At 35.1% G+C, this 27,504-nt stretch overlaps 1 pseudogene across 1 annotated transcript; it reads left to right on the top strand.

Moving 5' to 3' along the window:
* The first annotated feature begins 662 nt into the window (after positions 1-662).
* Positions 663-8,269, top strand: LOC145123332 (DNA-directed RNA polymerase II subunit RPB2-like; annotated as a pseudogene). Its single transcript, XR_013715101.1, has 24 exons — positions 663-1,020; positions 1,527-1,748; positions 1,827-2,117; positions 2,423-2,620; positions 2,735-2,799; positions 2,871-2,957; positions 3,055-3,175; positions 3,273-3,317; positions 3,397-3,607; positions 3,750-3,826; positions 4,308-4,415; positions 4,538-4,654; positions 4,745-4,900; positions 4,986-5,090; positions 5,169-5,294; positions 5,378-5,455; positions 5,547-5,642; positions 5,727-5,842; positions 5,924-5,993; positions 6,076-6,129; positions 6,208-6,351; positions 6,423-6,722; positions 7,390-7,812; positions 7,904-8,269. The product of XR_013715101.1 is annotated as a DNA-directed RNA polymerase II subunit RPB2-like (transcript).
* The last annotated feature ends 19,235 nt before the right edge of the window (positions 8,270-27,504 follow it).

The raw sequence follows: 27,504 nt of genomic DNA, 5'->3' as shown, positions 1-27,504 counted from the left end.
CCATCTCTATGAGATTGAAACTTTGTTATTGTTATTATTATATTGAATGATCAAGATATTTTTTACTTAATGTAGACAAGACCAAAGAATGTGTTTATTTTACTTAATGTATCCTAACAAATTAATAAAGGAAGTTGCAACAACAAAAGACTTTACTTATTTTAATGTAATCTATGTTTCCTGTCCTAATTAATTATAGTTTGTAACAAGACTATATTAAATACCAATAAAAACAAAACAATGCAAGTAATAAATGGTTCATTAACAACTTCATATTTACATTAGACACTACTGTCTCACATTATTTATTACATAAGATAAATAATATAAGAAGCCTTCACCAACATAAATTACAAAACAATTATTTTAATTTTCTTTCTTTTATCTTTAAATATGCCATCAATTTTGTAAATAGATCATTTATCAATCGAACAACATTTAATAAAGAACCACATGTAACTTTGATTATTTGAATTTTAATTGCAAGAGAGACACGATATACCAAAATAGTCAATAGCTTGGGCCTTGGGGGTCAGTTAGATATGTAACTTGCTCCGTAAGTTATGGATATGAAATTACATATTTACCCTTATACACCGCCATTCTATTCTATAAAGTATAAATACAACTCCTTTACGCATTTGTCTCCAATTTGACGCTGCGAGCAGCAGAGAGACACTAAACCCTCTCCGCTTTCCCAATCCAGATTGTTTTCCTTCAAAATCTGTAATCGAACCTCTCGATTTTGATTTGGATAAAAGGTTTTCCTTAAGATTTAGGTATGGATTTGGAGGAAGAACATGATCAAGGATACATCGATGATGAAAAGATATAACACAAGAGGATGCTTGGACAGTTATCAGCTCTTATTTCGAAGAAAAAGGACTTGTTCGCCAACAACTTGATTCATTTGATGAGTTTATTCAGAATACTATGCAAGAAATTGTGGACGAATCTGCAGATATCGAGATCCGACGCGAATCCCAGCACAATCCGGGTCACCAGCCTGATTGTGCCGAGGTTCGTTTTGGATCCTGTTTCTGTATATAGTTAACGTTCCTCCCAAGGATGACGATTTCATTTTCGGAGCAGAACCCTAAGCTTGACATTCTCAATTCTAGGGTTTCAACTCTAGTTTTGGTTTTGGAGGAAAAATCAGTGTGACCTTGTTTCACGAAACTATATGAATCTAACTGGAAATTGTCCAACTGGATGGAATTCTAGAAATTCTAGAATCAGATAATAATGTTATAATAGTTCTCATAGTTGAATTATGTAAGGATACTTTGCATCACTCATGGGGTATCCGAGTAAAAACTTCTAACATCCTATTTGAATTCAATTGAACTTGTGAAAATAGTGGAAAAAATGTACTTCTAAATGAGTGCGATTCACATTCTATACTAAACAAAACAACTGAAGCATCAAAACATTGTGCATTTTCAAGGAAATTGCATTTTGACTGAATGGAAAAGTGCATACATTCATGTGATGTATTTGATATATCCTTCTTTATTCACTTGCAGACAATGTATAAGATCAGCTTTGGTCAGATTTATCTGAGTAAGCCAATGATGACAGAGTCAGATGGTGATAGAGCTACATTGTTTCCAAAGGCAGCAAGACTGAGGAATCTTACGTATTCTGCACCACTGTATGTTGATGTATCAAAGAAGGCTATAATGAAAGGGCATGATGGTGAAGAAATCACAGAAACTGAAAATTTTGATAAGGTCTTCATTGGAAAGGTATGTAGAATGAAATCTTTGTACAATAAAGTGCAAGTGTTGAGTTGTGTAATCAATTTGTTATGACACAAATTTCAGGTTCCTATAATGCTGCGGTCAAGTTACTGTACACTGTATCAGAATTCTGAAAAGGACTTGACTGAGCTTGGTGAGTGTCCTTATGATCAACGTGGATATTTCATTATCAATGGGAGTGAAAAGGTTCTGATTGCTCAAGAGAAGATGAGCACCAATCATGTATATGTGTTTAAGAAGAGACAACCGAATACATATGCTTATGTGGCAGAAGTTCGCTCAATGACAGAATCTCAGAATAGAGCACCAAGTACCATGTTTGTCAAGATGCTTTCTCGGACTAGTGCCAAAGGGGTATGATATGTTGATGAAGGAAATAGCAATGTACTTCCATTTGTTTGTTTATCATAGCATCCTGCTTTCATATTTTCCTATTACATCATTGTACTTTGAAAAAACAACCTGGTTATAGCAATGTCATTCAAATACAAAGAAAAATTCACTGCTATAACTACATAGTTTTTTCAAAGTAAAATGTCTTAATAAGAAAAAAAAATGAAAGTAAAGTGCTGTAATAGAAAGTGAGATGCTATAATATACAAATTAATGAAAGTACATTGTTCTTTCTCTTGCTTACTTGGCATCTTTTACAATTGCAGGGATCCTCTGGTCTATATATTCGCGCTACCCTTCCATATACCCGGGTTGATATTCCTATCATTATCGTGTTTCGAGCACTGGGATTTGTTGCTGATAAAGATATATTAGAACACATTTGTTATGATTTTGCTGATACTCAAATGATGGAGTTGTTAAGACCATCACTAGAAGAAGCATTTGTTATACAAAGTCAAGAAGTATGCTTCTTCCCCTTTTTCATTTTCTTTTCAGTTTCCCAATCATTGTTTATAATATATATAAAATGAAAAGTAACCTTACCTCAATAAGCTTTTGTCTTTGTTTTATTGCAGGTTGCACTAGATTTCATTGGGAAAAGAAGTGCCCCTGCTGGTTCCACGCAAAAGAAGAGAATAAAGTATGATTTTTTTATTGTCCTTTTGTCTTAATGTAATCTGTGTTGTGTTAACAAGATATGTTGTTTCACAGGCGTGCCCGTGATATTCTACAAAAAGAAATGCTTCCTCATGTTGGGGTTGGAGAGTATTGTGAAACAAAGAAAGCATACTACTTTGGGTAAAAACCTTATTTTTTTTGTTATGTGAAAAAGACGTGAATGCCCTTCTTGTGTTGTAGTTTCTATGTAGAAGTAACGTGTTTTTACTGTCATTAGTTATATCATCCACCGTCTTCTGTTATGTGTTCTTGGTCGGAGGGCTGAGGATGATAGGGATCATTATGGCAACAAAAGGCTGGATCTTGCTGGTCCATTGCTTGGGAGCCTATTTAGAATGGTGGGTTTATATTTTATATTTCTTGGATTATTCTATTGATATATATGTTACATATATATATGCATTTGACAAGTTGTCACCTCTTGTGTTAATGCAGCACTTTCGGCAGTTAACAAGAGATGTAAGAGTATATGTTCAGAAGGTAATCACAAAATCTTCAAGTTTCATTGTTTCTTGTTTTTTATCTGGTCATTGAATCCATTATATTCGATAATCTGCAGTGTGTAAACAAGGGGAAGGATATTAATCTACAATTTGCAATTAAAGCAAACACAATAACAAATGGGCTTAAATATTCCATTGCTACTGGGAATTGGGGGAAGGCAAATGCAGCTGGAACTAGGGCTGGTGTTTCACAGGTGTTGAATCGCCTCACATATGCATCTACATTGTCACATTTACGAAGAGTAAATTCACCTATAGGACGTGAAGGTAACTTCTGTTATAATTTTTCTCAAAAGGTCTGATGAAATTACTGTGTCTTTATTGTTTCTTGCTTTAGATTTAGTTCCATGGTGCATGATGCTTTATGTTTTAGCTTGTCTTATATGTAGTTGTTTTTACATTTAAATAGGAAAATTGGCAAAACCAAGGCAGCTGCATAACTCACAATGGGGAATGATGTGTCCTGCAGAAACCCCTGAAGGGCAGGTTTGTGTGCTAATTTGCTTTTATTATGATTTGTATTCCCAGCTGCTAATTTTCACTCCCAATAAATATAGCAATGTACTTTTATTTATTTATTATAGCATTGAGCATTCTACTTGCATTTCTTCTTATAATCTTATTACCACATTGTACTTTGAAAAATCTACTCAGTTATAGCTATGTCATCCAGATACAAAGCAATATCCATTGCTTTAATAGGGTAGATGTTTTCATTACAAAGCCCTGATAAGAAAAAAACAAATAAAAGTAGAGGTTTATAATTGTGTAGATTTTTTTGTAGTACATCTTAATAAGAAAAATATTGAAAGTACAGTATTGTAATAGAAAGAAATGAAGGTAGGATGCAGTAACAAGAAATGAATGAAAGTACACTGCTATTTATAACTAAGCAAAGGATTTTTGTGCAAATTTGGTGCCAATGGTGATCCTATGTTGTGGTTGTGGCTTATTATATTTATACTAGGCATGTGGACTGGTGAAGAATCTTGCATTGATGGTTTACATTACTGTTGGATCAGCTGCATCCCCGATTCTAGAGTTTTTGGAAGAATGGGGTACAGAAAATCTTGAGGTAAACATCACCAAGTTTTTGAAATATTATATATATATATATATATATATATATATATATATATATATCTTACTATAATGTTTTTTATTTTTTAATCGGCTAATCTTTTATTTCCATATTAGGAAATTTCCCCTGCTGTTATCCCACAAGCTACAAAAATCTTTGTAAATGGTGTGTGGGTGGGAATCCATCGCAATCCCGACATGTTGGTGAAAACATTGAGGAGATTGCGAAGACGAGTGAGTAAAATTTTATCAGATTAAAATTACTAAAATTTTGGTGCATAGTTTGGTAAAATATTGTTTATATGAATTGTTTTAAATGTCCAGGATGATATGAACACAGAAATTGGAGTTGTCCGGGATACTCGTTTAAAAGAAGTTCGGATATATACTGATTATGGTCGTTGCAGTCGCCCGCTTTTCGTTGTTGAAAAACAAAGACTTTTAATAAAAAAGAAAGACATCCAAAATCTGCAACAAAGGGTATGTCTCTCGAGTTCTGTAATTTTGTAATTTATTTATGGTTTATTTTCTTAATAACATCTTGTTTGTGTCTATGGATTCACAGGAAACCCCAGAAGATGGTGGGTGGCATGATCTTGTATCAAATGGATTCATTGAGTATATCGATACTCAAGAGGAAGAGACCACTATGATTTCCATGACCATTAATGTAAGCAACAAAACAATACATGATATCAAGTTTTAAAAAACATTTAAGAAAATAACTTGGGAAATGGATGTTATGTAGGATCTAGTAAGTGCGAGGGAAAATCCAGGTGAATCTTATTCAGACACTTACACACATTGTGAAATCCATCCATCCTTGATTTTGGGTGTTTGTGCCTCAATTATACCATTTCCTGACCACAATCAGGTAATTATATAAATCCACAGTGATATTATTGTTGTTACATAATTATTAATATTTGATATTTTGTTTTATGTGTCAACAAACAGTCTCCACGTAATACGTATCAATCAGCCATGGGTAAGCAAGCGATGGGAATTTATGTCACTAACTTCCAGTTCCGTATGGTATGCAACACGTTTCTTCTTTCTCACAACTCTTAAAAGAAAGGAGTAGCAATGTACTTTGATTGATTCTGGTTTCATTGATTCTTTTTAGGATACATTGGCGTATGTTCTATACTATCCTCAAAAACCACTTGTAACTACTCGAGCAATGGAGCATTTGCACTTCCGAGAGCTTCCAGCTGGCATCGTATGCAATTATTGCATTTTCTAATTCATATAAAAAATGCTTTATTTTCATATCAAAATACCATCCCTTTTTCTCTTGTGTTAGAATGCAATTGTGGCAATTGCCTGTTATTCCGGATACAACCAAGAAGATTCTGTTATCATGAACCAGTCCTCAATAGACCGTGGCTTCTTCAGATCACTCTTCTTCCGTTCTTACAGGTTATTTACTTGCTCAAAAGACATAAATACCCTCCCTCCAATCCATAGACTACAAAACTTAATGTACATGTTTTTTTACAGGGACGAAGAGAAGAAGATGGGGACACTTGTGAAGGAAGATTTTTGTCGTCCGGATAGATCTAACACCTTGGTAAAAAAAAACACCGTTAACGGTGTTTCCTTTCTTTTCTAAAACCAAACTGGTATTTTAACCTCCTTTTTTTGAAGTACAGGGTATGCGACATGGTTCTTATGATAAATTGGATAATGATGGTCTTGCTCCTCCGGTTAGTACTGTCTTCTTAGGGTTCAGGGTTTAGGTTTTTTTTTATCTGTACCAAACAAACTCGATTGTTACAATGTAGGGGACACGAGTCGGTGGCGAGGATGTGATTATCGGGAAAACAACACCAATTGCTCAAGATGATACTGAAGGGCAATCTTCCAGATACACTCGTCGTGATCTCAGTACAAGCTTACGTCACAGTGAAAATGGAATGGTTGATCAGGTACCCTGCCCGGCTGCCCATGTTTTTGAATTGTTGGCTTAGATGTTAAATTTGTAACTGGACTGCTGCAGGTGCTGCTGACAACAAATGCTGATGGGTTGAAGTTTGTGAAAGTGAGGGTGAGGTCAGTGAGGATACCTCAAATTGGAGATAAGTTTAGCAGTAGACATGGTCAAAAGGGAACAGTTGGGATGACTTACACGCAAGAAGACATGCCATGGACTGTGGAGGGAATCACTCCTGATATCATTGTGAATCCTCATGCTATTCCTTCTCGCATGACAATTGGTCAACTCATTGAGTGTATTATGGGCAAAGTTGCTGCTCATATGGGGAAAGAAGGAGACGCCACTCCCTTCACTGATGTCGCTGTAAGTACTTTCAACTTTCAATAAATAGCAACCTACTTCCATTCATTTTTCTTGTATTTTGAAACTTTTACTCAGTTAAAGCGTTGGCATCTAAATACAGAGCAATGATTGCACAGATTTTTCAAAGTATAGTGTCATGATAAGAAAGAAGCTGAAATTGCAATGCTATAATTGTGTATATTGACAAAGTACAATGCCTTAATGAGGATAAAACTGAAAGTACAATCTTGTGATAGAAAGAAATGGAAGTAGGATGTTATATTACGCACAAATGAAAGTACATTGCTATTTCTCGCATTTGGCCCATTATTTGTTCCATCTCGTTAAGTTTTCTCGACTTAAGTCCTTTTTGTTCAGTTCATTTGACATATTTGCTTTGTGGGTTGTATTTTGAATTTTTTTTTCCCTAATTTTAGCAATGTCATCCCTAAATAAAACGATTTTCACTGCTATAGTTTCCAAAGTATAAGAAAAATATTAAAGTAGAAAAAGCTATAATTGGGTATATTTTTCAAAGTACAACGCCATAATAAGAAGAAATTGAAAGTAGGATGCTTTAGTAGAGAGAAATGCAAGTAGGATGTTATAATACACAAACAAGTGATAGTATGTTGGTATTTGTTGCAAAATTTGTAAACTCAAGTCCTATTTGTTTTGATGGGGACAGGTGGATAACATCAGCAGGGCTCTTCACAGGTGCGGTTACCAAATGTGTGGGTTTGAGACCATGTACAACGGTCACACGGGCCGACGGCTAACCGCGATGATATTCATGGGGCCCACTTACTACCAAAGACTGAAACATATGGTTGACGACAAGATCCATTCACGTGGACGCGGTCCCGTCCAGATCCTGACCCGCCAACCCGCGGAGGGCCGGTCACGTGACGGTGGGCTCCGGTTTGGTGAAATGGAGCGTGACTGCATGATTGCTCATGGTGCGGCCCATTTCCTTAAAGAACGGCTCTTTGACCAGAGTGACACATATCGGGTTCATGTCTGTGAGCGCTGTGGCTTGATTGCAATTGCTAATCTTAAAAAGAATTCGTTTGAGTGCAGAAGCTGCAAGAATAGAACTGATATTGTTCAGGTACGTAACTATCAATCCCAATCCCAATCCCACCCCGTTAATTTTTAGTATTTATTATTTAATGGTCAAATATTTTATGATATGTATGTAGGTGCATATTCCGTATGCGTGTAAGTTGTTGTTCCAGGAGCTGATGGCTATGGCAATTGCGCCTTGGATGCTTACCAAAGATGTGAAGCAAGTCAAAGATAACATTACCAAGAAGAAAGGGGCTTGAGAATTGAGTTGAGATGAGTGGGACAAGTTGACTGGATTTTTGGAACTTGAATGTATATGAATTTAGTACTTGGTAGTATATGGTGGAATACCCTTAAATAATATTGTTAGGTATTGACGTAAACCTAGAGCAGTAGCATGTGATGAACCAAAAAGTCTCCAATACCTATTGATGAGAATCGTGAATTACTATTCTCATTCATATATAGCATTTAACCAAACCAACAACTATACTAGTATATGAAGAGAATTTTAAAACTCAATTGTTTTCTTGTTTGTTATAAAAAGGCTTGGAGAACTTAATGGGTCTGAATTTTGCTATTATTTTATGCAAAATAAAAGTATTTTTGATTCTTGTCCCCATAATTGTGGTGATAGGAGGACAAGAATGTTTTTTAAATCGATATGAATCTTGAATCTCTTTGAAGGATGGGATGTGATCAGGAATTATGGTTTTACAGTTTTTTTAATTCTTCTTCTAAATACTAAAGATAAGATCCAATCAACATTAAAGGTTAAACGGAAGCTCTTTTTACTTTTGTTATGATAGATATGACATTTGTCCCATCATTTTGACAGTTTTAAAAATAATCATGAAAAATATATTATGAAAATAACATTTTCTATAATAATTTTCATGGGACCCCACTAGAGGGGCTTGCCCCTAGGACCCCGCAAGGGTGCAACTCCCTTGACTCTACCATCTGGTCGAATTGATATCAAACTTGTTTTACACAAGTGTGTATTAGACACCTCCTCACTTATAAAAAAAAGTCATGAATTGAACACCATTTGAAACATGTAAATTCTATTATACTAAAATGACTTAGTGTACTCAAATCACCAACCATAACAAGTCTTTTTTGTAGTTTAGCGGCGGTGACAGAGCTCTAACGATGACGTCTAACAACTGCTCGTCGAAGAAGGAGAGAGAAGAAGTGACGGCCAGCAGCGGTTCCTTTGTATAAGAAGAGAAGAGAGACGACGATGATGACGATCATGCAACCGGTGGCAGAGAAGTTCGGAGAAAGGCAACGAGAAAGAAAGATGGCTCGAGCTGCGGCGGACGGGGCAATTCCGGAGACTGCAATGTTGATAGAGAAAGAGACGACAATAGATCAGAGACTACTCGGTGGAGAAAGTGTCATCGGAGAGAGGCAACCACAACATCACAAGGGGCTGAATCGGAAAAGAGATTTGAAGAAGTGGCCAACCGAGGAGGAGGCGGAAGGTGAGGAGGCAAACATAGACGAGACAGTAGAAGAAGCCGATGAAAAGACTTTGGTTTGGTGCCAACCGGCTGTTTTATTATTTAGACGGAGAAGAGAAGAAACAGAAAAATAAGAAACAAAATTAAGGCACCTCCGATGACTATTAGAAAAGGTCGCCAGAGGTGGATCGGAAAATATATTTGAAGAAGTGGCCAGCCGAGGAGGAGGTGGGAGTTGAGGAGGCAAAAGTAGACGAAACATTAGAAGAAGTCGATGAAAGGGCTCTGGTTTGGTGCCAGCCGACTATTTTATTATTTAGACGGAGAAGAGAAGAAACAGAAAAATAAAGTACATAATGAAGGCACCTCCGACGACTATTAGAAAAGGTCGCCAGAGGTGGAGGGCGGCGGCTATTGATTGTAGTCAGAAGTAAAGTTTTAACCTAGAGCTCTGATACCATGTAAGATAATAAATTGTTTGATTGATAAATAATAGGTTAAACCTCATATAAATAGGGATACATAAGGGACCTAATATAAACCCTAAAGGGCTTGGTCCTAAACGCTAATCACTAACATGTATCTATCCATGTCACCCCTCCCTTCCGGCCTTCCTTAAAGCCATATTAGTTTTTCACTCTCTTTTTATTCTTTCCCTAACTTACCTAAACACATGAACATGGCCTTCCTGATATTTCCTCCTTCCATAACATATTGGTAATAACAATAATACACAATATACAAGTTGAAAGAAGAAAGTGAGAGGAGAGCTCCAATAGTTTTCCTTAAAAATTTCCCCTTTCATTTCCCTAAAATCGTGCTCCATCCCCGGAATTAAATGCACGACACCGTCTACTGCAGTTAGTTGTACCAAAACGTAACCCCTTTCATATGTTAAAGAAAAATGAGAAAAAATAATAAGAGAATTAAACTGATGTGACTTAAATAGAAAATGATGACATTGATGAATATCCACCAATCTCATATATATTCATCAAATTGTAACACTCCGACTCCCAGGTGTGAAGTATAAGAAGCTTGGACCAAAGAGGAGCTTGTGGATCTGACTCTACTTCATCTTGGCATCATTTTGGAGGTATAAAGTCGTTGCCTTGGCTTATCTTTGATTATATCTCTTCATGCCTAAGTTTAGTGCCATCTTTAGGATATTTGGAAGTCATTTCGGGTATTGGGCTAAGATCTGAAGTTGTAACTTCAGATCTGGACTCCCCTTGGTCCCTATAGCCATAAAGTTATGAGATTTGGCAAGCTTGGGTCCTTCCTATTGAGTTAACCTTTCCCTTAGTCTAGTTTTGGCATTTAGGACCATGCATGTACGTAAAGTTTGCAACTTTACGTGGAAACCATGCCCTAGGAGGTTGGATCTGCAATATGGAGCTTTAGGGTGGCTTAAAAACATCTATATAAGGAATAGATTGCATGAACTCGACAAGTCGCATAGACGACTCGGCGAGTCCGATGAAGATTGACCATGGTTGGGTTCTACATGGACTCGGCGAGTCAGTAAGGGGACTCGACGAGTCAGAAAGGGTTTTCCCCGACCTCTGGACACGCATGGACTCGACGAGTTGGTTGGAAACTCGGCGAGTCAGTTAGGGTTTCATGACTTCCGGAGTTCTTAAGGAACTCGAAGAGTTACTAGCTGCACTCGACGAGTCGGGTCAACATGGACCGTTGAGTTTGACCTTTGACCTTGACCAAGGGTTGACCAATTGGACTTTTGAGGGTATTTTGGTAAATTGAGATTCTGATGGACTTGGTCCTATGGTGGTGATAGGTGTTTGAGTTCGTGGCTGCGATTCGAGAGTTTTGCATTATCACTACAATTTGACATCTGTGAGGTGAGTTTCCTCACTGTACTCAAGGGTCTAAGGCACCAAGGCCGACCCTTTTGGATTGTTATCCTGGTATGTTATGCTAGTATGAGCTATTAGATCAATATACTGGTAGATAGGATGGTATTATGTTGCTATGATCTGTTAAATCAGTATCCTGGTAGATAGGATGGTATTATGTTGCTATGATCTGTTAGATCAGTATCCTGATAGCTAGAATGATGTTATGCTAGTATGATCTGTTAGATCAGTTTGTCTGTCTATATACTGTTATGTGATTATCTGATATATGTGCACATGTTTGATTGGTGGTTGAGGCTCATCTGCTTTGTGCGAGAGCCAACAGACCTGGGCATTTCAACCCGATGGTTGTGGGCTGTGAGTATCCCATCCCGAGGATGATTGGACTCGTAGTATGAGGGAATTCCAACCTGATGGTTGTGGGCCTGGGGTATTCCATCCCGAGGATGACTGGACCCATAGTATGTTGGCATTCCAACCCGATAGTTGAGGGCTTGGGGTATTCCAACCTGATGGTTGACTGAACCTATAGTATGTTGTTTGTGTTTATGTATATGTTGATGTGTATGGGTATATTGGGGGAAATCACTAAGCTTCGGGCTTACAGTTGTTGATTTTGTTTCAGGTACTTCTGATGATCGCGGGAAGGCGAAGGCGTGATCGTACACCTCCTATTGTTTATGATTTGATTTTGGGATACTCTGACACTGAACTATTTTGAAAACAAGTTTTGTAATAATCATTAGTTTTGAAATGTTTTAAAAAGTTTAAATTTGACATGATTTTTATGGATGTTACAAGTTGGTATAAGAGCCTTGGTTTGAGTGGATTGGAGGAAACACTCTCGTGTTTCCAGTCTCAAACTGAGGACAAGATTTTAAAACGATTTCTTAAAATGTTTTCAAAATAATAAAGGAGGATGCAAGTGTACGATCAGCCGGAGCTCGCGAATCAGCCGGGAAATCGCCAGCCAGTGCTCTTACAGGACCCGAAATCATTCGTGAAACAATCGAGAAGATAGTCAAAATCAAAGCTCGACTTCAAGCATCGCGAGACCTGTTGGATTAGTGTCTAAGTCCATAACTATTTTGGTATGTACTTGACCCAATTATGAGCATGGTCCTTTTGGGTTGCCTTCACCATAACAATATGTAGGATGAATTAAGGAGAGAAAGGTTTAATTATGATTTATTAATATATTATAAGAATAATATATTAAAGGAGAAATCATATTGTTTAATTAATATTAGTCAATAATTAATTAAGAATTAATTTTGTGACTAAAAGAGATTAATTAAACTTAGGGGACTGGAGTTGTAATTATAAGATAATTACAATTGGGCTATGGATCACCTAATAATATATAGGTTGGACGAATTCTATGGGAAGCCCATAAGGAATTCGTGCAAGGGATATGTTAAAGGAGTCCATGGGCTGCTTAGGGCCTAAGCAGTCAGATTAGGGTTTCCTAGTTGCAAACCCTAATAGCCTACATGTTGTTGGATTAATGTCTAAGTCCATAACTATAATTGGTAAGACTTGACCCGACCCAGCATGGTCCATTTGGGTTGCATGGCATCGGGACAATTGGATAGACAAGATGAGGAAAAAGGATACTAGTGATTTATATTAATATATTTTAAGTTCTAATATATTAATATATAATCATATTATTTAATTAGTATTGATCAAGAATTAATTTATAATTAATTAAGTGATCAAAAGGAACTAATTAAATATGGACTCTAAGATATATGTGTGTGATGGGCCAAGTTCATTTAGATTGGGCTAAGCTTTCATGGATAGTCCATGGAGTGTTTAACCCATGGATCATATGAAATGAAAGGTCATGGATATTAGGGTTTAACCCTAATCTCCACACTATATAAAGATGTCCTTGGTTGGTGAAATGGGCACTAGTGTGTGTACACAAAAGGGCAAGGCCGATTTCACTAGAGAGAACCAAAGTATCCTTATTCTCAAGGTTATTCCAAGTGTTCATGGTGTTGTGTGAACCATTTGAGGTGTCACACTTGGGGCACTAGGCACTCAAGCTTCATGAAGACAAGTTACATAAAAAAAAGGTATGTATTCTATCTATTTTATTACCCAAGTATATGATATTTGTATGCTAGTATAGGGTAATATCTTGGAAACTTCATATTTGCATGTATAATAGAGAAAACATAGATCCAAGGTATTTAGGGTTGTATGTGCACCATAGGATGTTGTAGTATACTAAAACCCAACAGTGGTATCAGAGACATGGGTTGTTTTCTGTTATATTCATGCAAATGTTTGATTTTCAAAGTTGAAAAAAAAAAAGAAAAAGAAAACATGAAGTTTGTCAAATTTTAAGATAATTACTTGTTTTGTGAAAAACTAATTATTTGTAAAATTTGAATCATTTGCTATATGAGTTGAATTAGGTCAAATTTAGTAAAAGATAAAATGATATGATTATTTTATTAGTTTTAAAAGTTTGATCTAAATGTTTTAAGGAGTTACAAATTTTGTCATAAAATTTTGGAGCTCAAAAAGTTTTTTTTAAAGTTGTGATCTTATGTGTTTTGAAACCTCCATAAGTTATGGATATGAAAAGGTTTTAAAAAAAATTGATTCAAAGTTTTTATGGAGTTACAAAATTTGGTGTTAATGTTTTAAAGAATTCCATAACTTATTCTTAAGTTATGGAACATGAAAAGTTTCATCATAAAACAAGCATTTAACTCCATAAGTTATAGATTACCAAAAGGTCTATGTTTCCTTGATTTATGAGTTAGTTTAGATTAATGGAAAAAAATTGTGTTTTAGTTGTTTTCAATCCTAATTAATCTAAAAGTTGTTCATAAAATGTGTTTTTTGTAACTTGTCCTCAAGTTATATGAAAAGTCACATTTATGAATCTTAAAAACTCATAAATATGCCTTAGGTTACAAAAAAATGAAGAGTCTTTTCTTATAAATAGTTTTTATGGCTCCATAACTTGTCCTCAAGTTATGGATGTCAAAGAGTCTCTTCATTAAAGGTTTTAAAGCTTTACTTAAAACTCATAAGTTATGAAAATCCAAGAGTTTTAAATAGTTTCAAAACTTGCCCTCAAGTTGGGGAATTTGAAAAGTTATCTCTAATGAATACTTTAATTCCAAGTTAAGCCCTTAGAATTTTAAAAGTTAAAATTCAACCCTTATACTTTATAATATTATAAGTTAATAATATATATATGTATAAGAGCAAGTCAGTCTTACCATTAGTAGGCCTCATTCACGAAGCCGGTCTATAAGGGGGGTATAAGGTTGTTGCCTATAAAATGACAGCTTAATGGGTGTCCACTCTCACCCACCGCTTCCTTGACTGGTGGAGGGTCGTTAGCCGAACAGGTAGGACAAAGACTATAATTCTCCCTTCATTAAAAGTATTAATGATAAATACTAAATAACTAAACACTTATAAATTCCCAATCTTAGTTACTTAGGAAAATGTGAATAAGGTGCTAATCCATGAAATTACACTTTGCAATTTGCTTAATCCGTTAGTGGAGCGTGTGTGGTTAACCGGCATACTAACCTGGATTTAACAAGGTAGGCAAAGGGTAACTTAATATTTATCATAGTATCGGTGGAGCTCGTGTGGTTAACCGGCACATCGATTGAGGGGTAAATATTAAGGGTACCAAGTATATTTGCATGGTTACTTCACACCTTGTTTTGTGATCCTTGGCATCCCAGTCAGAAAACCTGAAGGGCACACTCGAGATAGAAACATGCCATTGAAAAGTTCAATGAATCTCAAAAGATCTAGGAGTTTCAAATCCAATTAAAACTTAATTATATTTCGTTTTTCATGGTGGAAATTGGTAAATCGTCATTTACCTATCTTCAACTATTTTATAACTTGGATTACGACATCCCTCTTCCAGTTATAAATAGGTTGTTGGATCCTAGCCTTAATATTTCATGTTGGGTGTTATATTAAGGACTTTAAATCAACTATCTTGAATATCTCCCAAAAGATGTCTAGCTCAGACATCTATGATCTTCCCAAATCTCTTGGAACTTTACTTCCTCCACGTCCTCCAATTATTCTCCCTAACCCACAAGTTCAAATGTCACTCAATCCCTATTGGCAATCAAGGTCTATGTGTGATCGCATCTTGGAGATGAAGTCACATATCGACAAGCCGGGAGAGTTGGGTGTCAAAGTCTTAAGAAGGTTGGATGTTCAATCACTTTCTAAGTCACTTAGTGAGTTCCTTTGGGACTACTATGAAACAGACTATGACATGACCCTTAATGATCTTATCTATTTGCTTGGTCAGCAATGATTTGAGGACTAGTAAAGCAAATTGATTAGGAGATCAACTTCCCAATGGACATTGACAATGGTAACATTGGATATCTAGAAAAGCCTTCTCATCCCAAAGAAAGGGTTTGACCATAGTCAACTAGGTTGACCAAATGGTAAAGAGAAAGGCTAAGTCTGCGATAGTCCCATGTACCATTCCCAGTGAGTCCATATGTTTCTCTTGCCAAAGGAAGGGGCATTGATTGCGAAGCTGCCTATTTACCTAAAAGATCATAAGGTTGATCAAGTCAAGAAGTTTGACTCTGCTTCAGGTAAAGTTCACTATCTAACTCTGTTAAGTTTCTATTCTGAGATTCTTATTACATGATGTGACTTGGTCACATGTTGATGTTTTAAGAATCAAAGAAAAGTGAAGAACCTTAAAGGAAGTATATGCTGATTCTGATCGCGAAGATGGTTTTCGATCGCATGGTTCGGTGATCAGAATTTTGAGCTGTTGCTTAGGAGTTATGATATATTGCTTAGGAATAGATAACAACAAGTTTTTCATATGCATTTGCATTGTAAGGATAAGTTTTTCCGGAAGTTTTAAAATAAAAAAAAACAGTTTTGATTTATTTATTTTAAGTATCCTTACAATGGCATTTGTGAAAAATTGGTGTTTACATGTTTCCATTGATAGCAATATTAGAAAATGGATTTAATTCTTTCATTTGTGGCAGTGTCTAAATTTACCAAATAAGGAAAGTTTCTCATCACCCAAGTTTCAATTGGACCAAAACTTGGAATCATGCAAATTGTATAGTATGATGAATGAGAACTTTCAACTTTCGAAAATTAAGACTAATTCCTTGTTCACATGTATATGTGAGTCAAGTAAATGACTAAAGGGATCGAGTACACATTCTTGTGCACTGGTCAAGTCCACCACAAAGATCGATAAGACTATTCGTCATGATTTACTAAAGTTTAGTAAATATGTTATACTTACAGGCTTAAGTGTAATTCTGAAGCATTGGAAAAGTCTCGATGTATGGCAGAACGAATGAGAAGAATCAAATTAGGCAGAAAGATAAAAGTTTCTCAAATCTGAAAAGATGGGAGAGTACTTTAGTATCATGTTTTGTGATCATCTTAATGATTTAAGAACCACATCACAATTGGTCTTCTAAGGACATATTAGTGCATTTTTATGACTAAGAAGAGGAGTCATGAATTGTTGAAATGGTTAAATCAAGAAGATGAGTCATACTTCATTTCAAAACAAGTCTTAGAGTCATACTCCAAGACTATAAGTTGAGTGACATATCTTAAAGAAAGGTTTATAACACTTGTCAAATATAAGAGTAAAAGTTTCCTACTCTTGTACATTTGAAGTTGGTAAGTTGTGATGTTTTGGATTAGGGTTTCCAGCCGTTTTTGTGCCTTCCCTCTCTTCTCTCCTTCATCCAATTGCTTAGTGGTGTTTGTGACTCCATTAGAGGTGCAACACTTGAGGCACTAAGATTTCTGAAGCCAATCAAAGCAAGGAATTGATTGTTATTACTATATAACAATCAAAGGTAATTACTAAACCCTTATTTCAGTTCTTATATGATAGATCTAGGGTTTATAGCTTTCGATTATCAATTGCATGTTCATTAGACAAACTAGATCCAAAAGCTATTAGGGATTTGCATGTACACCATAGGAATGATGTATTGCTCTAAACCCATAAGTGGTATCAGAGCCTAGGGCTGTTTGTTAGTGAATTTGATGCTTGATTGATCGATTTTTGCATGAAAAACGAAGTTTTTTTGCCTTCTGCCTTGCTGACTCGGCGAGTCAGTGGATGAACTCGGCGAGTCAAGTCGACTCGGCGAGTCCATGGATCTGGCAGCCTGTTTTTGCGATTTCCTTGCCTCTTTTGCTGTGGGATAATTACCAAAAAAGTTTTTATCAATAAAATCCGAATTTTATGTATATATGGTGATTATCCTTGCTAAAATAGAAGATAATTGTCAAAATTTAGATAATCTTTTGTTTTATTAGATAAAGATTGATTATTTGTAATTTAGATTTGAATTATCTTGTGAAAAAGTTTCAATTTTCCCCTTTAGGTTTTATAGTTTAAATTTGAACTTAAAAGTTTTGTTTTTGAAATTTGAATAGTTGAATCCTAATGTTTTGAAAGGTTTCAAAACTTATCCTCAAGTTTTGGAATTTAAATTTTTTGATTAAAAGTTTAATTTTTGAAATATTTAAATTCTAAACCCTAATGTTTTTGAAAAGTTCAAAACTTGCCCTCAAGTTTTGGAATTTAAAAGTTGATTAAAAGATTAATTTTGAAATGTTAAATTCTAAAAACCCTCGTATTTCTTGAAAAAGTTCAAATTACACCCTTATGGTTTTATTAATTAATTAAGGTGTATAATTAAAAGAGATTTAATAAACCCATATAGTTTTGGTTTACATTTAATTAAATTAAAAGTATAATTTATTAAATTAGACCACCTAGTATTTTAAAAGTTTAAAATACACCCTTATACTATATGTAACATTAAAAGTCTAATATTATATATGTATGAGTAAAAAGTCAGTCTTACCGTTAGTAGGCCTCATTCACGAAGCTGGTCTATAAGGGGTGTTTAAGGAAATTGTCTATAAAATGGCGATTGAATGGGTATCCACTCTTACCCACCGCACTCTTGACTAGTGGGGGGTCATTAGCCGAACGGGTAGGATAGGACGAAACCTTCCATTATAAGTATAATGAAGTACAAAGTAACTAAATGTTTTTATAAATTCCCAAATCATAGTTACTTTAGGCAAAATGTGAAATTGTATGCTAATCCATGGAATTAAACTTCACACCCTTGCCAAACGTTAGTGGAGCGTGCGTGGTTAACCGGCACACTAATTTGGGGTTGACATTGGTTGTGAAGGGTGACTCGATGTTTATCATAGATCAATGGAGCGTGTGTGGTTAACCGGCACATTGATTAGGTGATAGTATCATTGAGTTCATCATGTGATTCGCATTGTTATTCACACCTTGTTTGTGATCCTCGGCATCCCAGTCGCAAACTTGAAGGGCATAATCGAGATTAAACATGCCATTGAAAAGTTCAATGAATCTCAAAAGATCTAGGAGTTTCAATTCATTTAAAACTTAAACTTCATTTTTGTTTTTCATGGTGGGAATTGGTAAATCGTCATTTACCTACCTTCAAATATTCTGTAACTGGATTACGGCATCCCTCTTCTAGGTTGTAGAATATTGTGTTGGATCCTAGCCCTGATGTTCCATTTGGGTGTTACATCAAGGATTCTTATCAACTAACTTGAATTTTCTCCCGTTTTGTAGATGTCTAAATCTTACAATGGTCTTCCCAAGTCCCTTGGAACAAGCTTTCCAAGTGAAGATGACGTTCCACGATACGATCAAGGAAATGAGAGTCATGCTTCACTTCCTCCACCTCCTCCAATTATTCTCCCTAACCCACAAGTTCAAAGGCTTGAAAAGTTCAAGCTCACTCAAGCCCTATTGGCAAGTAAACATGAAGATGGGAAACCTGTGTGTGCACACGTCTTGGAGATAAAGTCACAGGTTAAGGATGTTGGGTGTCGAGATTTCAGGTGAGTTGGCTGTTGACTGGGTTCTTCAGTCGCTTCCTGAATCATATAGTGAGTTCGTAAGAGAGTACTATATGATGGAACACGACGTGACCCTCATTGATCTCACCTATTTGCTTATAGCTGCTGAATCAACAATGATTTGGCGTGATGGTCAAGCAAATTTGTCTGGTGAATCAAACTCCCAAACTTCAATGGACATTGAAAATGGTGACATTGGAAATCCAGAAAAGGTAAATTCTGAGATAGTTCCTTGTGCCATTCCAAAAGAGTCCATTTGCTTCTATTGCCTAGAGAAAGGGCATTGGAGACGAAGCTGCCCAAACTACCTGAGAGATCTAAGAGATGAGAGAGTCAAGGAATATGGCTCTACTTCAGGTAAAATCCATTATCTAACTCTGTAAGTTCCTGTTTTTGATTCTTAATACATGATGTGATAAGATTACATTTTGATGTTTTGCAGGATCAAAGAAAAGAGAGGAAGCTTAAGGAAGAAGCGTGCTGAATCTGATCATGAAGAAATGGATTTCGATCGCATGGATTCGAAGATCAGATTTTTGAGCTGCTACTCTAGAGTTAGGATAGATTGATAAGAAATATGTGATAGCATAGTTTTTCAGTTGAATTGCATTGTAAGGACAATTTTTTCCGTAATAATATAAATTTTGATTTTGTCTTATTTATTTATCCTTGCAATGGTGTGTATGAAAAATTGATGTTTAATTGTTTCTATTATTAGCAATAATGGATTTGATTCTTAATTATGTTATTTGTGGAAATGTCGAGAATTTGCCAAATAAGGGAAGATTCTCATCGCCCAAGTGTCAATTGGACATAAACTTGGAATCATACAACTTGGTTGCGTGATGAATGAGAAACTTCATATTTGGAAATTAGACTATTTTTGACAAAGTGTCAAGAGAAGGACTAGGGGATCGAGTACACTAGATTGTGCGTTGATCAAGTTCACCACAAGAGTGATAAAGATATTCGTCATGATTTACTAAAGTTTAGTAAATATGGTTATACTTATAAGATTAAGTATAATTCTGAGTTGATCGAAAGAGTTTCAATCAATAGCAGAACGAATAAGAAGAATCAAGTAGGCAGAAAGATAAAAGTTTCTCTATTCTAAGAAGAAGGGAGAGTACCTTTTATTGTGTTTTATGATAGGTCTTAATGATTAAGAACCATGTATCAATTGATCCTCTAAGTGAGTCTTAGTGCAATTGCATGTCTAAGAAGAGGAATCGAGAATTGTAGAAATGGTTAAATCAAGAAGTCAATCATACTTCGTTCCAATATCAAGTCTTAGAGTCAAGATTCTGACTTGAGTGACAAGTCTTAAGTAGGTTTATAACACTCGTCAAATGTGGAATTTGGAAAAGTCTTCTTATTCTTGCACATTTGAAATTGGTAAGTTGTGATGTCTTGGATAAGACAAAGACCAACCAAGACCAATTGTGTGAAGTGTTAAACTTGACAAAAGACTACACTAACTCTTGAATATTTGTTTGTCAAGAAATGTTTCTTGACAAGAGAATCTTTTATGTCAAGGGGTCAGTGGGAGTCTTAATGGTCTTGAAAAGTTTCAAGAACAAATCAAGAGTAAACCTAGTTAATCATCACTAGCGCACGACTTGAGGTTTATAACCTATCGTGTTAACATTATTTTGTTTCTGTGCCATTCCAATTAAGCTAAATATGTATGTGAGTTCTATGAGTTCTCATTTGAATGCATAAAGACAAAGCACCTTGATCAATGGAAAGTACATTTATAAGTAAGGGGTGAGTTGCTTGGAAGACATGGTGGGCACTCGTGTTACCATGAGGCAAGAAATCAAGATTGAACAAGTTCACTCCATATGTTTTTGGATTTGTTGCAAACTTTCGTTTTGACAAATTCGCATGGATAGGAACACATACATCATAAAATCTAAGTGTCATAAGGTTTCCCTCCTTCATGAAAATGATTGTGAGGAAATGCTTTCACTAAGAGAGATTTTAAGAAGATAGCAATTGTGAAAATTGTATTCTCAAATTCGATTATGATTACGGCATCCCTTTTCATAGTTCGAATTGTGAGATTTGGCAATTGGTCTGAACATTTGGGACTTAGTAACATAAATTCTGAATTGTTTAGACACACATGTGAGCTATCTAAGGCAAAGATGTATGAGCTTAAAAAGCTTAGATAAAGGCTTATCAAAGCATCAAGTGTTAGAAATATGAACTTAAGGAATTCAATAAGCATTGTCTTCTAGAAGTTCAGTTGTTTTCTGAATACATGTCAAAGCTAGTGGGAGCATAAGTGTTATGCTTGTATTGTAATAATCATCGTGTTAGTGGGAGCATGATTATTATGGTAAGTATTGCAAGTTAGCAATATTAATTATAGAAAACAAAGATTCACTTTGCAAAGTTGCAAGGGTTGAAAAGTTGTTTTGCTATAATTAAGGGAGAGAATATTATACTTCGTTTCAAAATTCTAAAGCTTAGATCGAGAAATGTTAATAAATTTAGTCAAGGATACATAGTGCATTCTCAAAATTCGATTATGATTACGGCATCCCTCTTCATAGTTCGAATTGTGGGAACAAAGCACATAAAATATTATGGCAGAAGGCTGATAAAGTATCACGTCCTTATGTGAGACATTATGCATCGTGTCCAATACGCTTCGGGTATAGGATCGATTGCACATGCTATAATATTTGACCATTCTAAAATTTTCCAAATGCCTAGGGCATTAAGAGGGAAAAGGGACTAGAACTGGATTTGACTAAAATAATTAAACAACTATCAAATGATGATCTAAGGTTCGCCAAGGATTGGTCACTTATGAGTAGTTGGAAGTATAGTATTGGATGGACTATATTTACATTATTATGAATAGATAAGATTCTTTTAAGAATGAGTTGTCATATAGCAAATATGGAAATGTTTCCATAAATAGGAGTTGGAAATTAAGAATCTATGTAGATTAGAAACTTTTATGCAAAAAGGATGTTCAAAGGAATGTACTTTGAGTGAGAGACATCACATCTATATAATTGTTTTGTAACAATTTCTGATAGAGTACCTTGTGATTTCATTGGCCGAGTCTTTATGACTTTTCTTGTGACTTCATGAAAGGATCGTTGCATAAAATGTTAGAATCTGACATATTCTAAAAGTGGCAAGAATTTGGTATTCTTATACTAATAATAAGGATTGGGGATTGTGAAATGAGTTTCATAGGAAAAGTTTTTCGATTCATCTATTTCACAAAGTATGGACCATAGGAAACCAAAGTGTGCATGCTTGGAGCATGGGACAATTGTGGTTATAATTCGAGTAATAAGTTGATTTTCTGAAACAGTAAGCAATGAATAATGAGTAATCAATATGGTGTTTAAATAAAAATGTTTTTATTTACGCTCAAAAGTTTTGGGGCCATATAGGATTAATATTATTATTGCATTTCACTTTGCATGTTTTGACTTCCAGAATAACTGGGTTATTCAAACCTCCACAGTCGATCATACGTTGGAAGTAGGTATGAAGGAAGATTGTCATGTATCTGTCTGCAGATTGTCTAAAGTGTTTAGACATAGCACAAGTTTGCTGCAGAGTTCATGAGTGCTTTGATAAGATTAAAGTATTGGATTAAACCCACGCTCACTTGAATCACTTCATGGATTTATCACGGGTGATTAGTGAGACGATAACATTGTATATTCTTGAAACCGAGACGTGTGAGTTGTTATTTGCTGGTCGGTTGCACATTGATGATAAGTAAACGCACCAGTAACTTGGTGTTATAAAACTTATTGTTGTGTGTGATTCGATTAGTAGGTGCAAGCAAGCATTTGAGTCGAAGTTTATCCATTCCTTTTACCCAAAGTGGGATAAAAGCGATATTTGTGGGCCTCTCGATGATTTAGTGATGACACCCTAAGCGCTTGGCCAAGCCGGGACTAAGTTGATGTGTTCAATTGTAGTCTGTTGTCAGTCGTCATAAATCGAAAGTCGGGAAACGGTATAGAGAGAATGATCAGATTCATGTCTTGCGTCTATACGATATCTTGAGAATGGAGGAATATATGATATCTTATCTAAAGGACACGCGTATCTGATAAGATCAGAGTTGACAGTGGCTTTTGAAAGCTACGATTGCTGATCAGTATCTGAAGTTATGCAAAATAGTTATTAGACTTATCCAAGTGGGAGACTATTGGTTTAGTGTCTAAGTCCATAACTATTTTGGTATGTACTTGACCCGATTATGAGCATGGTCCTTTTGGGTTGCCTTCACCATAGCAATATGTAGGATGAATTAAGGAGAGAAAGGTTTAATTATGATTTATTAATATATTATAAGAATAATATATTAAAGGAGAAATCATATTGTTTAATTAATATTAGTCAATAATTAATTAAGAATTAATTTTGTGACTAAAAGAGATTAATTAAACTTAGGGGACTGGAGTTGTAATTATAAGATAATTACAATTGGGCTATGGATCACCTAATAATATATAGGTTGGACGAATTCTATGGGAAGCCCATAAGGAATTCGTCCAAGGGATATGTTAAAGGAGTCCATGGGCTGCTTAGGGCCTAAGCAGTCAGATTAGGGTTTCCTAGTTGCAAACCCTAATAGCCTACATGTTGTTGGATTAACGTCTAAGTCCATAACTATACTTGGTAAGACTTGACCCGACCCAGCATGGTCCATTTGGGTTGCATGGCATCAGGACAATTGGATAGACTAGATGAGGAAAAAGGATACTAGTGATTTATATTAATATATTATAAGTTCTAATATATTAATATATAATCATATTATTTAATTAGTATTGATCAAGAATTAATTTATAATTAATTAAGTGATCAAAAGGAACTAATTAAATATGGACTCTAAGATATATGTGTGTGATGGGCCAAGTTCATTTAGATTGGGCTAAGCTTTCATGGATAGTCCATGGAGTGTTTAACCCATGGATCATATGAAATGAAAGGTCATGGATATTAGGGTTTAACCCTAATCTCCACACTATATAAAGATGTCCTTGGTTGGTGAAATGGGCACTAGTGTGTGTACACAAAAGGGCAAGGCCGATTTCACTAGAGAGAACCAAAGTATCCTTATTCTCAAGGTTATTCCAAGTGTTCATGGTGTTGTGTGAACCATTTGAGGTGTCACACTTGGGGCACTAGGCACTCAAGCTTCATGAATACAAGTTACATCAAAAAAAAGGTATGTATTCTATCTATTTTATTACCCAAGTATATGATATTTGTATGCTAGTATAGGGTAATATCTTGGAAACTTCATATTTGCATGTATAATAGAGAAAACATAGATCCAAGGTATTTAGGGTTGTATGTGCATCATAGGATGTTGTAGTATACTAAAACCCAACAGTGGTATCAGAGACATGGGTTGTTTTCTGTTATATTCATGCAAATGTTTGATTTTCAAAGTTGAAAAAAAAAAAGAAAAAGAAAACATGAAGTTTGTCAAATTTTAAGATAATTACTTGTTTTGTGAAAAACTAATTATTTGTAAAATTTGAATCATTTGCTATATGAGTTGAATTAGGTCAAATTTAGTAAAAGATAAAATGATATGATTATTTTATTAGTTTTAAAATTTTGATCTAAATGTTTTAAGGAGTTACAAATTTTGTCATAAAATTTTGGAGCTCAAAAAGTTTTTTTTTAAAGTTGTGATCTTATGTGTTTTGAAACCTCCATAAGTTATGGATATGAAAAGGTTTTAAAAAAAATTGATTCAAAGTTGTTATGGAGTTACAAAATTTGGTGTTAACGTTTTAAAGAATTCCATAACTTATTCTTAAGTTATGGAACATGAAAAGTTTCATCATAAAACAAGCATTTAACTCCATAAGTTATAGATTACCAAAAGTTCTATGTTTCCTTGATTTATGAGTTAGTTTAGATTAATGGAAAAAAATTGTGTTTTAGTTGTTTTCAATCCTAATTAATCTAAAAGTTGTTCATAAAATGTGTTTTTTGTAACTTGTCCTCAAGTTATATGAAAAGTCACATTTATGAATCTTAAAAACTCATAAATATGCCTTAGGTTACAAAAAAATGAAGAGTCTTTTCTTATAAATAGTTTTTATGGCTCCATAACTTGTCCTCAAGTTATGGATGTCCAAGAGTCTCTTCATTAAAGGTTTTAAAGCTTTACTTAAAACTCATAAGTTATGAAAATCCAAGAGTTTTAAATAGTTTCAAAACTTGCCCTCAAGTTGGGGAATTTGAAAAGTTATCTCTAATGAATACTTTAATTCCAAGTTAAGCCCTTAGAATTTTAAAAGTTAAAATTCAACCCTTATACTTTATAATATTATAAGTTAATAATATATATATGTATAAGAGCAAGTCAGTCTTACCATTAGTAGGCCTCATTCACGAAGTCGGTCTATAAGGGGGGTATAAGGTTGTTGCCTATAAAATGACAGCTTAATGGGTGTCCACTCTCACCCACCGCTTCCTTGACTGGTGGAGGGTCGTTAGCCGAACAGGTAGGACAAGGACTATAATTCTCCCTTCATTAAAAGTATTAATGATAAATACTAAGTAACTAAACACTTATAAATTCCCAATCCTAGTTACTTAGGAAAATGTGAATAAGGTGCTAATCCATGAAATTACACTTTGCACTTTGCTTAATCCGTTAGTGGAGCGTGTGTGGTTAACCGGCATACTAACCTGGATTTAACAAGGTAGGCAAAGGGTAACTTAATATTTATCATAGTATCGGTGGAGCTCGTGTGGTTAACCGGCACATCGATTGAGGGGTAAATATTAAGGGTACCAAGTATATTTGCATGGTTACTTCACACCTTGTTTTGTGATCCTTGGCATCCCAGTCAGAAAACCTGAAGGGCACACTCGAGATAGAAACATGCCATTGAAAAGTTCAATGAATCTCAAAAGATCTAGGAGTTTCAAATCCAATTAAAACTTAATTATATTTCGTTTTTCATGGTGGAAATTGGTAAATCGTCATTTACCTATCTTCAACTATTTTATAACTTGGATTACGACATCCCTCTTCCAGTTATAAATAGGTTGTTGGATCCTAGCCTTAATATTTCATGTTGGGTGTTATATTAAGGACTTTAAATCAACTATCTTGAATATCTCCCAAAAGATGTCTAGCTCAGACATCTATGATCTTCCCAAATCTCTTGGAACTTTACTTCCTCCACGTCCTCCAATTATTCTCCCTAACCCACAAGTTCAAATGTCACTCAATCCCTATTGGCAATCAAGGTCTATGTGTGATCGCATCTTGGAGATGAAGTCACATATCGACAAGCCGGGAGAGTTGGGTGTCAAAGTCTTAAGAAGGTTGGATGTTCAATCACTTTCTAAGTCACTTAGTGAGTTCCTTTGGGACTACTATGAAACAGACTATGACATGACCCTTAATGATCTTATCTATTTGCTTGGTCAGCAATGATTTGAGGACTAGTAAAGCAAATTGATTAGGAGATCAACTTCCCAATGGACATTGACAATGGTAACATTGGATATCTAGAAAAGCCTTCTCATCCCAAAGAAAGGGTTTGACCATAGTCAACTAGGTTGACCAAATGGTAAAGAGAAAGGCTAAGTCTGCGATAGTCCCATGTACCATTCCCAGTGAGTCCATATGTTTCTCTTGCCAAAGGAAGGGGCATTGATTGCGAAGCTGCCTATTTACCTAAAAGATCATAAGGTTGATCAAGTCAAGAAGTTTGACTCTGCTTCAGGTAAAGTTCACTATCTAACTCTGTTAAGTTTCTATTCTGAGATTCTTATTACATGATGTGACTTGGTCACATGTTGATGTTTTAAGAATCAAAGAAAAGTGAAGAAACTTAAAGGAAGTATATGCTGATTCTGATCGCGAAGATGGTTTTCGATCGCATGGTTCGGTGATCAGAATTTTGAGCTGTTGCTTAGGAGTTATGATATATTGCTTAGGAATAGATAACAACAAGTTTTTCATATGCATTTGCATTGTAAGGATAAGTTTTTCCGAAAGTTTTAAAATAAAAAAAAAAACAGTTTTGATTTATTTATTTTAAGTATCCTTACAATGGCATTTGTGAAAAATTGGTGTTTACATGTTTCCATTGATAGCAATATTAGAAAATGGATTTGATTCTTTCATTTGTGGTAGTGTCTAAATTTACCAAATAAGGAAAGTTTCTTATCACCCAAGTTTCAATTGGACCAAAACTTGGAATCATGCAAGTTGTATAGTATGATGAATGAGAACTTTCAGCTTTCGAAAATTAAGACTAATTCCTTGTTCACATGTATATGTGAGTCAAGTAAATGACTAAAGGGATCGAGTACACATTCTTGTGCACTGGTCAAGTCCAACACATAGATCGATAAGACTATTCGTCATGATTTACTAAAGTTTAGTAAATATGTTATACTTACAGGCTTAAGTGT

Source organism: Lactuca virosa, chromosome 7 (genome assembly GCF_052849685.1).
Source record: "Lactuca virosa cultivar CGN04683 chromosome 7, Lactuca_virosa_CGN04683_v6, whole genome shotgun sequence".
NCBI classification, from domain to species: domain Eukaryota; kingdom Viridiplantae; phylum Streptophyta; class Magnoliopsida; order Asterales; family Asteraceae; genus Lactuca; species Lactuca virosa.
The sequence above is the reverse complement of the archived record's forward strand: the minus strand, read 5'-3'. Positions and strand labels throughout refer to the sequence as shown.